The sequence below is a fragment of the Ctenopharyngodon idella genome, chromosome 1 (genome assembly GCF_019924925.1).
Source record: "Ctenopharyngodon idella isolate HZGC_01 chromosome 1, HZGC01, whole genome shotgun sequence".
In the NCBI taxonomy this organism is placed as follows: Eukaryota; Metazoa; Chordata; class Actinopteri; order Cypriniformes; family Xenocyprididae; genus Ctenopharyngodon; species Ctenopharyngodon idella.
The window spans coordinates 43,982,867-43,997,619 of record NC_067220.1 but is presented as its reverse complement, the minus strand read 5'-3'; the positions used below and the strand labels follow the sequence as shown (position 1 = coordinate 43,997,619).

At 38.7% G+C, this 14,753-nt stretch overlaps 1 protein-coding gene across 1 annotated transcript in view; it reads left to right on the top strand.

The window, feature by feature from the left end:
* The first annotated feature begins 8,754 nt into the window (after window positions 1–8,754).
* gcgrb (glucagon receptor b) overlaps window positions 8,755–14,753 on the top strand; it is a 51,736-nt gene continuing 45,737 nt past the window's right edge. The window contains exon 1 of the mRNA XM_051895048.1: window positions 8,755–9,002. The gene's annotated coding sequence lies outside the window, so the exon portion shown is untranslated. The remainder of the gene's footprint in view (window positions 9,003–14,753) is intronic.

Below are 14,753 nucleotides of genomic sequence, written 5' to 3'. Positions count from 1 at the left end.
CAATCCTCTGCTAGAATCATCTGTAGGTGTCTGTGCTGAAAGAACATCTGACACTTACACGACTGAATCACGTCGTCTTTCATCAGTTATGAATGTCGCCATGTAAACCATTTTAATGCATGCTATTTAAAACAAGAAAAGACACTTTTGGCAAATTTTAAAGGGATAGCTAACGCAAAAAAAGTAACTCAACCTCACATTGTTCCAAACTGACTTTCTCTCTTCTGTGGAACACAAAAGATGATCTTTTGAAAAATGTCTCTGTGTCCAATGAATGAATGTACAATGAATGTCAGCGCTCTTCAAAATATCTTCTTTTATGTTGTGTAGAATAAAGAAAGTCGTACAAAGTTTGGAAAGACATAAATGTGAGGTAATGATGTCAGAATTGTTATTTTTGGGTGAACTACTGCTTTAAGAGCTCGCAGGAAATATCAGATCATCCCAGCTAACAGGGAACTTTCTGGCAAGGTTCTCTTAAAGTTATGAACAAACATTCTTCCAGTAGCATTTACAGAATTTTCATTCAAAATTGTCTGGTCTTTAATAACAATATAAAATGTTAGAAAAAAAGTTACTTTTTGCATTATTCACAGAACCTTTTTTCCTTGACATTTGTCTAACATTTTTAAAAAAATTATTACTACTTGTTTCAGAACATTCAACTGTAATGTTTCCATAGTGTTTTCCTGTTCAGAAATAACATTTTCATAACCTATTCAGAACATATTTTTGTTAGGTGGGATACCAGTTTTAGGTTGTCAGACTGGTTTGTTGCTGGCCCTAGGTGGTCTAGCAGCTCTAACCAGCCACCATCCCGAATTTGGACCACAAAAAACAGCTGAGACCTTACAAGAAATATCAGACCATACCAGTTTAAGGTGGTCTACCAGCTGTAACCATCTTCCAGCTCCAACTTGGCCCATAAATGACCAGGTTAGACTTTTAAGAGCCTGCATAAAATTTGATCAAACCAGTTTAAGGTGGTCAAGTTGGTTTATTGCTGGTCCAAGTTGGTCTACCAGCTCTAACCAGCTACCAGCTCCAACTTGGACCAGCTTAGACCTATAAGAGACTGCAGGAACTATCAGATCCAACCAGTTTAGGTGGTCAAGCAGGGTTGATGCTGGTCCAAGGTGGTCTACTAGCTCTAAACGGCTACCAGCTTCTTCTTTGACCATAAACGGTCAGCTTAGACCTTTAAGACCAGTTTTAGATGGTTAAAGCTGGTTTATTGCTGTTCTGTGATGGTCTACCAGCTCTAACCAGCTACCAGCTCCAACCTAGCCCATAAATGACCAGCTTAGACATTTAAGAGCCTGCAGAAAATATCAAATCATACCAACTTAAGGTGGTCAAACTGGTTTATTGTTGGTCCAAGTAGTCTCCCAGCTCTAACCAGCTACCAGGTCTAACTTGGACCATAAATGACCAACTTAGACCTATAAGAGGCTGCAAGAACTATCAGATCCAACCAGTTTTAGGTGGTCAAGCAGGGTTAATGCTGGTCCAAGGTGGTCTAGAGCTCTAACCAGCCACCAGCCCAAATTTGGACCACAAAAAACAGCTTAGACCTTTAAGAGCTCACAAAACATATTAGGCCACACCAGTTTAGGGTGGTATACCAGCTGTAACCATCTACCATGTCCAACTTCGACCATAAATGACCAGCTTAGACCTTTAAGAACCTTCAGGAACTATCAGATCCAACCAGTTTTAGGTGGTGAAGCTGGTTAATTGCAGTTCTGAGATGGTCTACCAGCTCTAACCAGCTACAAGCTCAAACTTGGCCCATAAATGACCAGCTTAGACTTTTAAGAGCCTGCATAAAATGAGATCAAACCAGATTAAGGTGGTCAAGTTGGTTTATTGCTGGTCCAAGATGGTCTACCAGCTCTAACCAGCTACCAGCTCCAACTTGGACCATAAATGACCAGCTTAGACCTATAAGAGGATGCAAGAACTATCAGATCCAACCAGTTTTAGGTGGTCAAGCAGGTTTGTTGCTGGTCCAAGGTGGTCTACTAGATCTAAATGGCTACCAGCTGGTTCATTAACCATAAATGACCAGCTTAGACTTTTAAGAGCCTGCAGAAAATATCAAATCATACCAGTTTAAGGTGGTCAAACTGGTTTATTGTTGGTCCAAGATAGTCTACCAGCTCTATCCAACTACCAGGTCCAACTTGGACCATACATGACCAGCTTAAACCTTTAAAGAACCTCAAGGAACTGTCAGATCCATCCAATTTTAAGTGGTCTAGCAGGGTTGATGCTGGTCCAAGGTGGTCTACTAGCTCTTAACGGCTACCAGCTTCTTCTTTGACCATAAATAATCAGTTTAGACCTTTAAGAGCCTGTAGGAAATATCAAATCATACCAGTTTTAGATGGTCAAGCTGGTTTATTGCTAGTCTGAGATGGTCTACCAGCTCTAACCAGCTACCAGCTCCAACTTGGACAATAAATGTCCAGCTTAGACTTTTAAGAGCCTGCAGGAATATCAAATCAAATCATTTTATGGTGGTCAAGTCGAGATGGTTTACCAGCTCAAACCAATTACCAGCTTCAACTTGGACCATAAATGATCAAACTAGACCTTCTAGATATGTTAAACCAACTCCAGGATGCTGGTAAAGCCTGCTTCTTTTGAAAATGTATACTGTATTCTCCAGCGTGCTTCTAAGAGGATGATAGCTGTTAACCTGATTAGAGAGAGACATTAAAGAAAATGAGCTGTAATGAGAGAGCGATATCATGTGTAATGGATGTATAAGCTGAATTGATATTGTGCACATTACATCACATTATGTCTGTCATCGGTCACTCAGTCTTCTGTGAGCTGTTAGAAACTCTCTCCCACTGTGAGCCCTGCATGTGTATAATGGCAAATCTCCACAGAAACGACCTGAGAAACACACTGGAGGATTGGATTGCGGTCTTGTTATGTGTAGGAGGCTGATAAGTCACCTTCACGAGCACCCGGCGACATCCGAGCGCGAGAGAGTGTGAATCAAGGTTTTTGTGGCATATTGATGTCGTTTTTCTGTTTAGAGTGGCCGATGATTCATAAGGCGTACTTGACGCATTTATTCTCCAAACCATCTTGGGTTTGTCAGTGGTTGGTAGAGGGCTGTAGTCTCTGCAGTGCTTCATATTTAATCTCTTTTATTGCAAATCTCTTGTACACATACACGTTTATGTGCTAAAAATGTGCTGTATGTAAATATGGATGTTTGTGGCCCACACACGTGCCCACACATCCACATAGAGAGATGTTTAAAGTGTGGGTTATTAAACTACAACAACGCAATCAATTGACAACGCGTTCCTAAACTCGAGGATGTGTTTGTGTTTCCTGAAGCATGTCGAGCTCCAGAAAACCCTCGTATCAAGAGCTTTAATTACAGGGTCTCTGAGCTGCTGTGTAATTATAGCATTTCAATAACAGCTATAAGAGCTTTTAGTCCTGAATAAGTGTTATTCCCACTGATTATCTCATAATACTCTATTACACAAGCGCGCCAGCTCTTAAAGCGGTCACATCAGACAGATTTTTTATCTTTATATCTTTTTCTTCTCTAAGGTGCACTTATTTTTGTGCATTAATAGTCTTTTAATGCGCGTATAGTTGCAGCCATGAATGCTGATTGCGTCAATAGAGTGTTTCATTTGTGCTGAAATATATATAATATCGGCTATTATGTGAAAAACAACATGAATCAGGGACTAGATCTTCTAGAAAGTTTATTTATATATTCACAGTCTTTGTTCACAATATAAGTCTCTTCTAAATCATTATTATTATTTTTTAATTAATTTAGTATGTATAAAATCATTTAGGTTATGACTTTTGTGTTCAGTTATAATAATTTCTTGCCTACATTCTCTGAATTACCTCACCATGAAGTTGCTGAATTCATAATAGGTTTTGATTATGTAAATGTGGGTGGTTAAATGCTAATTTAATTTGTTTTCTGACATCAAAAATGAGACAATTTCAGCTTAGTTGCCATAAATGGTCTTTTTCACTGAGGAGAAAGTTGTGAAAGTTGCTGTTTTCAGGGTACATCAGACTCTTTTATTTCTAAAAATCAAGGATAATTTGTTTTTGTATGATATGAGCACTGCATTTGGCGCTTTTAAGAGCTGCTTGAGGCAATGCAGCATGTCTGATTTATTCTGTGAAGATGCTAACAGCACACTTCACCGACAAAAGTGACAATCGAAAGGATTCATTTCTCTCCTCACTAAAACAGAAGATTTTTAAACGCTGAGCCCCAAAAAGCATGATGTAATATATTAGCAGTCTCCGAAGTCATAGCTCTGCATGAGGAAAAGATCAAAATATAAGTGATTTTTACAAATAATGTTCTCCTTATCTTTAGAGTCTGACGGCTTAAATTAATTAATTATCAGCCCTTTATTTTTTATTGGTTTATCTGCACTTCTACTTTCCTTGTATAGAGAGCAAGGTCAGATGTTCATGCTCTCATCCGTCTTCAATGAAGTGCAAAATCATACTGGGTGGGAATGACATGAGGGTGGCTAAATGATGTCAGCATTTGCATTTCTGGGTGAACTAGTCCTCGTCTGGGCTGCTGACACAGAGGTTGCCGGTGATCTCAGGCAGTAATTGAGGTCACAGTGACGCTTCATCAGCATTGTGTCCTTGAGGATAACGCCGAACCCTCGGCCCCTGCAATCAGTACTACAAAACACTGGAGCTCAGCGTCGCACAGACTGACCGATGCTGTAGGAAGCTTACTGATACTCATCTAAAGTGCAGTTAGTGTCAAGAGCTTGTAAACCATTTTCAGTGGTTTCCTACATATTATTTAAATATATTTTAAGTGTGTAAATGCACCATTTTGTGATGTACATTGCACACTACCATTCAAAAGTTTGAGGTCGGTAAGATTTTTTAAAATGTGTTTTAAAGTGTCTTCTGCTCACCAAACCTGCATTTATTTGCTCAAAAACACAGTAAAACAGTAATATTGTGAAATATTATTACAAATAACTGTTTTCTACTGTAATATGTTGTAAAATGTAATTTATTCCTGTGATCAAAGCTGAATTTTCAGCATCATTACCCCAGTATTCAGTGTCACATGATCCCAATTCAGAAATCATTCTAATATGATGATTTGAAACATTTCTTATTATTAATGTTGAAAACAATTGTGATGCTTCAAATTTTTGTGGAAACTGTGATACATTGTTTCTCAGGATTCTTTGATGAATAGAAAGTTCAAAAGAACAGCATTTATTTGAAATATCTTTTGTAACTTTATAAATGCTTTAAAGGTGTAGTAAGCAATTTTTGAGAAACACTGTTGAAAGTGGATCAGACTGAGCAGCACAACACACTTTTAGTCAATCAGCAGTAGGGGCATGTCCAGTCATGATGGAGGAGAAATAGAGTGAGCCAATCAGCAGTAGGGGCATGTCCAGTCATGATGGGGGGAAATAGAGTGAGCCAATCAGCAGTAGGGGGCCGGTCCACTCATGATGTTAAGGAGATTGAGTAAGCTAATCAGCATTAGGGGTGTGTCCACTTGTGATGGTGGAGGAGAGTGATTGAGCCAATCAGCAGTAGAGGCGTGTCCACTCTTGATGGGGGAGGGGAGTGAGCCAATCAGCAGTAGGGGGTGTGCCCACTCGTGATGCGGAAGGAGAGGGAATGAGCCAATCAGCAGTAGGGGGCCGGTCCATTCATGATGTTGAGGAGAGTGAGTAAGCTAATCAGCATTAGGGCTGTGTCCACTCATGTTGAGTGAGGAGAGTGAGTGAGCCTATCAGCAGTAGGGGCGTGCCCACTCTTGATAAGGGAGGAGAGCAAGTGAGCCAATCTGCAGTAGGGGGCGTGTCCACTTATGACGGAGAAGAAAAGAGACTGAGCCAATCAGCAGTAGGGGGCGTGTCCACTCATGAGGGTGGAGGAGAGAGATTGAGCCAATCAGTAGTAGTGGGCATGTCCACTCATGGTAGGGGTCGGGTGGAGAGAGTGAGCCAATTAGCAGTGGGGGCGTGTCCACTCATGATGAGGGAGGAGAGAGTGAGCCAATCAGCAGTTGGGGGCGTGTTCACTCATGAGGGTGGAGGAGAGAGTGAGCCTATCAGCAGTGGGGGTCGTGTCCACTCTTGAATGGGGAGGAGAGAGATTGAGCCAATTAGCAGTAGGGGCATGTCCACTCATGACGGGGGAGGAGAGAAAGTGAGCAAGAGGGAGATTTGAAGAAAGACTGTAGAAAGACAGATGGCTGAGAGACATTACAAAAGAGAAAAGCTCAGAGGAATATCACTGGGAAAGGAAGGGTTATGATCAGGCAAGAGCTTCAGGACCCTCGGTAATATTAGAAAAGCTTTCCAGCGGTGGAGAGACTGAAGCAGGAAGGCCTGAAAACAGACGCTGAGGTTGCGTTGTTTCTGCTCCATACGTGAGTAACATTGGTTTTCTTTGTCTCCATTATGCAGCGTGCTTATTTTAAAGTTATGTGAATAACTTATGTTAATGTTTATTCTTCAAATGAATCTTAACTATTTTTTTTCAATTATATATGAAATGTAACTAAAACTAAGACGTTTAAAGCACATGGTATCAAAATAAAACAAATTTGAAAATGCATAATCATAATAGCCTGCAAAGTCAGATTTATGGATGTTATGTTGCTGGTGTCACTGAGTGTGTATAATAAGATCATATCTGTCGGAAAGAGGTGATTTAATAAAGACAAACAGGTCAGTGAAACTACAAATTCAATGAGCCGTTTTATCATCTGTCCGACAGCTCTTGTCCTCTTGCACTCCTCTTTCCATATGTTCAGCAAATCTGACGTTGTTTTCATGCAGTATAGTCCTGACTCGGCATGCAATCGTGCGTTTCTCTCTGAAGCGGCTGCTAATAGTGTGCTAAATCAGCAAAATCTCCCAGGTGGTGAGATGAATCCTCTTTCAGTCTGTCTGTATATGTGCTCTTATGAGGCCGGATCTGCTCTGTGTTGTCCTGTGGATGCAGCGAGACAGAGTCGCTCTGATCTAAAAATCTCTGAGGGTTCAGACCTTTACAGAGAGCCAGAGATACACGTGTGCTGTGAATCCAGATCAGATCCACCCACAATGCATCACCGCACAATAATAGTTTCGCCTACTACAATAGTATGTACAGCGTATGCAAATTCTTTATGAATGCCTTGAGGAAAATCTTCATTGCTCAGAAGTTACTCTTTTCCAAATGAACTGGAAGTAATATCAGTTTGTAACGTCTCTTTTTTGATCGGACTAATGAGGTCATGTGACAACAACGTGGCATTGAAATATTTATTGCATAATGCATACTGTTTTTCATACTATTTTTATTCCCATCACGCTTCATGTCTGAGGCTGTTGGCAAACATGTTTATCAGCTGAGGTCAAAGTTCATTAGAATCTGCATGAGCTGTTCTACTGTATAAATTAATGTTGTAAGAAGGTGTTTTTGTTTGGTTTTATGCAGAATCGTGACTATAATTTCTAAGAAACTGGGACAGTTAAATGGCTTTAAAAATATTTACATGACAGCTCACAGTCTGTTCAAGGGGATTTTGGGGTTGAAGCACAGTGTGTGTGTGTGTGTGTGTGTGTGTGTGTGTGGTTTTGGACTGGATGTGTCTTTAGTATCATGTGTCCTGGTCCTGTATGCGGAGAGACACTCAATACCTGAGAGGCACATACAAAGCCTCGTCCGAACCTGAGAGCTGATGCTGGACTCGCTCGTTAAATTGAACCATTTTAATGTCATCGCCAAATATAGAAGCATAAATACATATGTTAATAATTAATTCGTGCAATATTATTTTCAAAATTGGTTATTAGAAAGTCTTTAGGTCAGAACGAAGAAGTCCTACTGTAATGAGAAATGTAATGATGCTATAAACAATAATAAGCTTATAAAATATCATTTTAATTTTATGTATTTTTTTGTTTTTGTTTTTTGATTTTGTGGTATTTGACCCTGACATCTTTATTTAATTGAGAAGCGTTGTGCTCCTTATATTAAATTATGATGTTATGATTAATGAAAATCCTTTGGAAATATGAGAGGGTCATAAATCTTTGTCACAATGAACAAAAGCACGTTTTACTCTGAAGTTTGTTATTCTTATTATTCTCAGTGGCGACTTTAATTAGACTCACATTTATTGTAATATAGTCATGAAAGTCATCTTGAATTAAAAGTCACTATATCAAATACTAGCTTTACAAAGCAAGTATTTATTTATTTTTGCATTATAATATTGTCATAATTGTCTTAAATGTAATGTCACAGAAACTTAATAGTCCTTAAAATAGGTTTTCTTTCATTTCAGTTATAAAATATATGTGTTAATGTCTTATTACTCTATTGATTTTGGGGTGAAATATGACACAGACTTCTAAGGAGAAAAAAAGAAAAAAAAGAAAAGCTTGCTATGTTTGCTGGTTTAGAAAAGACTAGCTGGACTCCTAACCTGCAAAAAATGATTTTTGTATAATAATGCATATGCATTAATGATACAAAACTGTCACTGATGGAAGTATTTTGAGTTTTGTGTGCAGTTGTGTTAATAAAGACATTTACTAACTTTATTGTTTTTATTTTCTTATTTATTCAGACCCGTCCATTTCCGCGAAGATCATGGCCTCGAGTCTTAATTACATTTTAACCGATATTGATCTCTCGCGCGCATTTTGCTGTAGTAAACATGCCGCCCGCGGGCGCCGCAGTGACGTCACGCAGGGCTCCCGGTAACGGATCTGATCCCACACGCGCTCTGCACTCAGCCGCAGGAAACAGCGGCACATGAGGGACGAAAGGCAGGGAAACTATTGAGCCTTGAAGTTTTTCTACTCGTCATTGATCACTGATCAGCTAGTTTGTGTTGTGGTGGATTAGCTCTGCACGCGCGCTAAACAAACTCTTGGATTTACTGAGGAAGATGAGCAGTTTAAGAGATGAAGCTCGCGCTGAACGCTCCTCGGGTGAGTACGACTGATTTTAAGCATTTTTGACAATTATGTGGGTTTATTGATCAGTGAAAGTGGTCCGTTGAAGACGCGCGCGACAGTTGAGCCCGTTGCGCGCGCGCGCTCAACACCTGCTCCACCTGAGGCGATTTCTTTTCCCTGAGTAACATGTTTAAAAACTTATAAAAGATGTTCGCGCATGCAAATAATCAAAGCTGACCTGCGCTTTATGATGGTTTGACTTTGTATCGAGGCGGTCAAACTATTATTGACGGAGTTTATGAGAGAACAACCTCATACAACCACATAATCTCAGAAAAGCGCTCAAAACAGAAAATCTGAATCCTGATTCAGGTCTCTGCGTGTTATTGAAGATCCCGCAGGATGGTGGGCAGATAAGTAAAGCTTTTATGAAATTTACACGACCATTTTTGATTGTCATTGTGATTTGAGCAAATTATGGTTTGCTAGTCATAGGCTAGTATTATAGTATATAGTATTATATTATAGTATTATATTGGAGGGTCCTGGGGTATTTAAATGTTAAAAAAATCCTCGATTATGCAAATGAAAGTGATTATATATATATATATATATATATATATATATAGCTACTTCAAAGAAGATTGCCATTGTGCAGTATATGTTCAAAATAACATGATATATAGTTTAGTTAGCAAAGCTTTATGTTCACCTGGCTTATTTTGATGCATCTGATAACAGATCTTTTTTTTTTTTTTTTTTTATGCAAGAACGAGTGGTGTACAATACATGCAAAAATGGTACAAAATTCACCTATCAGCAAACATAAAACAAAACACAATAGACAACAATATAATAAGCCAACTCTCCTCTCCTTCCACTCCTCCAAACAATAACAACAATTGTAATATTAATATGATTTCCTGATTGATAAGGCTAACTGCACATCCCAGGGGCAGATGTTCTTTCTGTCGCTGTGATGTTCATGATGTTCAAGTGATGGACGGTATATTGATAGTGAGTTTCAGTAAACAGTCTGCACAGCACAAGATAATTTCTTCACGCTGGCCGTTAATGTTCACTTGTCTGGTCATTAAAGGAAATGTTGGCTTAAGTGTTTATCTTATGCAGAAGTCATTCATTCCCCTGAGTGAGTGTGCTCTGCTTTGAGAGGCTGCACACGTCACTTCTCCATGAATAAAGCATGTGTGTGTGTGTGTGCGTGTGTGTGAGCGACAGTTTAGTACAGCAAATTGATCCATAATTAGAAGCAGGCGTCCAGAGATTTAAGCAAACAGTGGAGTGTTAGAGGAGGATAATATTGACTTTGTATTCCTGGAGTGTTTGAATGTGATACAGTGAAAACATGATCAGCAATATTTTAATAGTTGCGCTGGAGCTCAAATGTGCTGTTAATCTCCTGGGATTGTTACAAGAGCGTTTCTGCTTTAGCGGATTATTTGCTCTGGGTTTGGGTGTTCGGGGATGGACTGATCATGGTCATGTAAGGCGTTTGTATGTGTCCCCGAATAAACCAAACCACACCACCCATACAATATTTATATTATATTTATTATAAGAATATTTTCTCCATTGAAATTCTGTCATTATTTCATAGTCCATATGATAAGATGGTAAGAAACAAACCCAGCATACTGACACATTTTCAACTCCGACTTTATTTTCACAACCTCTGATGCTCTTTTGTGATGGTTGTTTTGTGTGAATGAATGAACACACCAGTTCATACATTCTCCTGTGTTCAATGGAAAACATTGTTATTGTTAGCTAAAACTATTAAATATAATTTTCAGTCATTTGACCAAAAGCTGAAATAAAATAAATAAAATAAAATAAAATAAATTAAAATTTAAGTATTGGATGAGAAGTGTAAACTTAAAAAAACATAAACAAAAATTAGAAATGTGGCATTGGCAACAAAAGCTGAAGTATTAAAGCTAAATAGAAAGAAAACTAATAAAATTTAAATGACACATTAAATCATTAATTAAACACATTAAATTAAGCACATACCAAAACTACTAAAACTAAACGGGACCGTTATGCAAAACTCACTTTTACATGGTGTTTATACACAGATGCGTGTCCACAGTGTGTGTAAACAACCAGCCTATAAGGCCGTGTTTTTTTTCCCCAATTGTTTTCAGTGGGAGCGGCGCTTTTTTAAAACGCCAGGAGCTGAGCATCTATTTCACACTGAAGTGCTGAGCACTCTGCGTTTTTTACCAGTCGCCGAGAGTTGAAGAATGTTCAACTTTGGGTATAACGCAGCGCTCATCACTGTCACTTTGTACCCAGCCGTCCAATCACAGCGGAGGAGGGGCGGGACAAATACAACACTGACCAACTGCCACATTCTGCTTGTACGACATCGACAGATGACAACAACAAGCATAGTAACGGAACAAAATAATTTAAATCAAGCACCAGAGCAAATACTTTACATTGTATCGACATTTAAACAGTACAGAAACAAACTATCTGTGAAATTATATACTAGAAACACTTCCGCGGATATTCTGTATCATAGCAAGCAAAACGTCTCAACTGAAAAAAAAAAACCAAACAAAAAAAACGCTGCGCTGCCGAAGTGCTCTCAAGCGTTCACAGCAGAGCGTTTCGGGTTTTTGTGACATCACAGTAGGGACAAGCCCCGCCCACTGGTGATGATCTGCCCTATGAGTGAGCCACACATAGTCCGCCATGTATATATCGTCGCTATAGCTATTGATATGATGTCTGTGCCACAAATTACACATGTTCTGTTTTTGGATGTACCAATAAACATAAGAGTCTCCATAGACTCCCAGCATCTGAGCCACTGAGGACACAGTGGATGAATTTCATTTGTGAAGGAAATGTGCCGAAGAAATTAGATTAAGTCTTGTATGCTTGTGCAAATCATTTTACGCCGGACTGCTTCGCAAACAAGGGTCTGGATTTACACAAAAGTTGATTCTGGAAGATGGGTTGATACCAACTGTTTGTGTTCAAACTTCACATCCAGAACAATTAAGTATCACACTTCATATTTTGATTTCAGAATGTGTTTGTTAGCATGCTGTATGGCTAATGTGGCTAAAGATGTTAATATGAATTATAACCATACTTAAACAAAACAATACCTATTCTATCTCCATGCGGCATATATTCCCCCCCATAAGAAAATTTTATACATTTTAAAGATAAATTCAGTTCTGGTGAACTTTGAGAGTTCAAAATAAGAGCTCCAACCCATGTTCATTGTGCAAATTGAACAAAGAAAAAGTCTGTGCATTGACTTGTATCTGAATCCACTGTTAAAAATAAATCATCCACCCGCCAACCGCCCGATGATGATATTCTCTGATTTAGAAATATGCACCTGATCATCACATTACAATTATTCAAATTCTCAGTGTTAAGCATGATGATATGGTAACATATCACACTGAAGTAGGCTGCTTATAAATTAACATTTAATTAAAATAAAAGTTCTTCTTTGGCTAAATTACATTTCCTCAATAGCCTAAACACAGGCTTTACTCCCTTCAACCTTAAATTGTTACTGTTTCATTACATTGTTGGAAAACACTCTTATCAGAATAATGTCTGTTAGTTAAGCTTGTGTATATTTTTAGTTAAAGCTGTTGAGCTATAAAGCAATATCTCATGAAGGGTTTTTTCTTTGTGATTTATAAAATGACCACTAGGAGGTGCTCTAGGCACGTTTTCCTTGTTTGGTTTTCACTTAAGAGAAATACGTTCAGTTGAAAACGAAAGTAAAAGAGTGACACGTGTTCAGTGTGTCTTACCATGAAATGTCTTTATTAAAATCAACACATTAATGATTTATCTCTCATCCACCCGCAATTAATTGGAATGTTATTTTTTTTATTACGTGGGCCGCCCGACCCACTGATTATCCACAGCATCGAACGGTTTGAGAATGGACACAGCAACAGAACCGTATTGGTGGAAAATGGGTAACTGAGCATGTGACTGCCTGTCTGAGATTTGTCGACAGCCGGAGGGGGCACGAAATTTAATGGAGGCGGCCGCCTCGTAATTCTCTATGCAGGAAAAACCCTGGATGATCATGACGGAACATGCTAATCGATAAGTTGAATAAAGTTAACTCCACAACAACTACATAAATTCATAAATTCAACCATTCGGAAACGTCCTGTTGTATTCTAAAAGTTGTAACTTCTTCCCAAGTCTCTCCATCAGTGTCCGACTCTGGTTCGAACATATAAGTGTAACGGAGGCAAGCTAGAAAGAGCTAGTAAGAGCTGTGTGCGCCCGCCTCCCATGCCAGAGACACCGGTTCAAATCCCGCTCGGAGCAAGTTGAGTAGGATCGGTTACATAAGGCTGAACACCACTACTGACAGTTTCTGACATTTTAGCTGCTTGAGATTCTCCAGTTCTGTTGTTGCCAGAGTATCTGAAGCACAAGCTGTAAAGACCCCGCCCTCTTCTGGAAATGGGGCGGGGAGCAACAACTTATTTGCATTTAAAGATACACACACGAAAATTGCATGTTTTTGCCCACTCCTCAAATAAGGGGCAAGTTGGACTATAATAAATGATCTGTGGGGTATTTTGAGCTGAAACTTCAGACACATTCTGGGGACACCAGAGACTTATATTACATCCTGTAGAACGGGGCATAATAGGTCCCCTTGAAAACTGAAAAAAAGCTTATTCACAATATTTTTTTTTAATGTTTTGTTAATATTATAGAGGTAATATTAAAATGGCATCGATGGAAAGAAATAACATTATTGGATTAGAATGACAAAAATAATTACAGAATTGTAATTGTAAATATTAAACTTTTCTTTAATATTCTTAGGAGGCTGAGCTGTTTATGTGTGCGTCTGTGTGTCATTGTGTCAATTAAGTTATTTTTGTGCTATTTTCCCTTGTCTGCCATTATATAAAATTCACTTTAGCTGATTTAATTTAGTCTGTTTATAGAAAAGTGGACATAACCATTACTGAATGAATTACTTTTTCTCTGTGTGTGCGTGTGTGTGTGTGTGTTTGAGTGTCTGTGTGAGTGTGTGTGTATTTGTTTGTGTGTGTGTTTGATTTCTAGGTTGCTGTCGAAAGCAGAGCAGTTGATTATAAATAAACCACTTCACACTACTGAAAAGAATTAATAAAAGTTAATCTTTAATCTTTTACTCAACATTGTATATTATTATATTAAAATATAACAATATTTTGCTAAATTTTTCTGTTTTCTTTGTGTTTTTTTTATGCATATTGTAGTATTGCATTGTTAGATTACCAACACTGTAACAGCAAACAATTTGAATCTATTGAGAATTTGAGGGCGTCTCAAATCATTCACGGATGAGATTCCTTGTTTAGGATGAAGGTGCTGCCTATGTAGGTTGTAGGCAGCGAGGCAGTTCACTTTGAGACAAGCTCATTTTCTTCGACTGGTCGAATTTTTTGTCTGTATTTACTGCAGTCTGTGCTTCATGCGGGTGGTCAGGTTGAATCACACTCACTCACGTCTGTCACTGACATCAAACCGTGTCACTACGTGATTAGAAACACAACCCAGCTAACATGATCGTATCCCCCTCAAAGCTCATTGAAAGTGTATTTGTATTCAGGTAGGGGTGTGAATCACTGGTCCGTCTCATGGGGAAGCGCACACACACTCACCTGAATGGATTAAACAGAACCGGTCCATTTCCCTGAGAAACAAACAGTTGTTCCTTTAAAGAAAATATAATCAGTCTTATTTTTGTCTGCTAGTTTA